Source organism: Ascaphus truei, chromosome 17, assembly GCF_040206685.1.
Source record: "Ascaphus truei isolate aAscTru1 chromosome 17, aAscTru1.hap1, whole genome shotgun sequence".
Lineage (NCBI taxonomy): Eukaryota > Metazoa > Chordata > Amphibia > Anura > Ascaphidae > Ascaphus > Ascaphus truei.
This window is the reverse complement of record NC_134499.1, coordinates 38,535,193-38,537,234: the sequence shown is the minus strand read 5'-3', so window position 1 is coordinate 38,537,234 and position 2,042 is coordinate 38,535,193. Positions and strand designations below refer to the sequence as shown.

Genomic DNA, 2,042 nt, shown 5'->3' with positions numbered 1-2,042 from the left:
ACGCCATATCAATCCCAATAAGATCAGATGACTCTGAGCATGTATTTTGGTCACCGCGGGTTGTGATTGGAGGCTGTGCAGTGTGTATCACTAGGAATACATTTGCATGTCGATGACGGCTCAGACAGTGCACATGTTTGCTCTTCTGGGTCTTATTCTTTTGACATCTATGGGGATTAGATATACTGAGCTGACAGGGGTTTTGCTATGTGGAAGCACAATGCCTGTGGCTTCTAAAACCCCGTGCTTTTTCAAGCCCCTTTGACAGATATATATTGCAAACTTTGGTGTATGGACATGGAATTACCAAGATAGTTTATATCTATGCACACACACATATAGCCAATAAATAATATCACTTGTGAGCACATTCACTTGTCTTACACAGGTCTGCAACCCGGCCTTTCCCTATTATCACCCAGCATACAGTGCTTCCACTGCAGCAAGGGATTCTGGGAAATGACATGCAAATGGACACACAATGCCCATGACGGTGGAGGTTTTTTATCGCCTTTTTCACCCACCATAACTTAAAATGTGTTTGTCACACACACACATATATATATATATGCTGTATACATACATCATTGCCCGAGTCTCTTGAGAGCTACATGAATTTGCCTCAAAATGTTGCCCCAGAGCACTGTGTTCTCTAGCACAGGGGGGCACAAATTTTTAAGTCTGCACCCCCTTGCCTGATCGCCGGCGTTTTCTGACGTCACGATGTCATGTGACATCGTGTTACCATGGCAATGAGTTGTCATGTGACCCAGCAGCGTCATTTCACGCCACGTCGCCAAGAAGCTGCTGGAGATCAGTAAGTGAGTTACATAGGCCTCACGCACACTCCTCCGGCATTTAATGTAAAGACTTTGGGAAAGAGCATCGCGCTCCCCCCAAAAAAAATTCACGTCCCCCAGTTTGCGCACCCCTGCCTAGGACCGTGATACTCAACTCCAGTCTTCAAGACTACCAACAGGTCAGGTTTTAAGGCTATCATAGCTTCAGCACAGGTGGCTCAACCAGAAGCTCAGTCGAAGACTGAGCATCTGATTGAGCCACCTGTGCTGAAGCAGGGACTGATTGAGCCACCTCTACTCAAGCAGGGACTGATTGAACCACCTGTGCTGAAGCAGGGACTGATTGAACCACCTGTGCTGAAGCAGGGATATCCTTAAAACCTGACCTGTTGGGGGGTCTTGAGGACTGGAGTTGAGCACCCCTGCTTTAGCACTGAACTGGTTAATCTTTGGGATAAGAGCAGCTTTTAGATGGACAGCTGCCTTTGCATTTGATATATTCTATTTGTAGTGTATCTAAAATTAAGGTGACAAATGTACACTACATATCTGTTTGTAATATAGACATCATTAATGATGTTCTCAAATAATCAAATTATTGGATTTGATTTCCTGAGCGAGGATGTATCAAGGTAAGATCCCATTAGAATATCTCAGCTTTTTTCTGTCGCTGTTGATAGCGGATTTTTCCAGCGTCCGTTTTGGGTATTTTTTTTCAGCACTTTCTTTCTTTTCTTAATAAATATCATTAATTAAAACGAGATCTAGCTGTCCACAAACAAGATATTAATTTGCTTACTGCAATAAAACAGAAACAAAAGGGGACATTATGTACTCAATGTCCCGGGCTGCAAAAGGGGGCAAAACTGGGCAAAAGAATGTAACCATATTTAACAAAGGAAAATGGTAACACATTTTATAACTAAAAAAAATGTATCCTATGGGTACATACAGTATACAGTATATGTACCTCAGAATGGAAGCTTATCTGAGGCGGCAGAGGCCATGTTTACTGTTCTCCGGTCCAGGACACTGATTCATTTTGTGCTTATTAACAGGGATTGCGTTAGAACATGAGCAAGCTAAACAAAGTTACTATGGGCCTCTTGCGAGAATCATTTACGATACTGTATTAGTAAAGTCCCATTTACTTAGATTGTAGTAACAGAGCAGGAGCAGGGAGTAGGGAGAGGGAGAAGAGATAGGGAGCAGGGAGAGGGAGTAAGGAGCATGGAGAAGGAG

The 2,042-nt window shown here is 43.2% G+C and overlaps 1 protein-coding gene across 3 annotated transcripts in view; it reads left to right on the top strand.

The window, feature by feature from the left end:
- The window catches only part of CACNA2D3 (calcium voltage-gated channel auxiliary subunit alpha2delta 3), a 597,478-nt gene that overhangs the window by 479,770 nt on the left and 115,666 nt on the right, over positions 1-2,042 (top strand). The window lies entirely within an intron of this gene.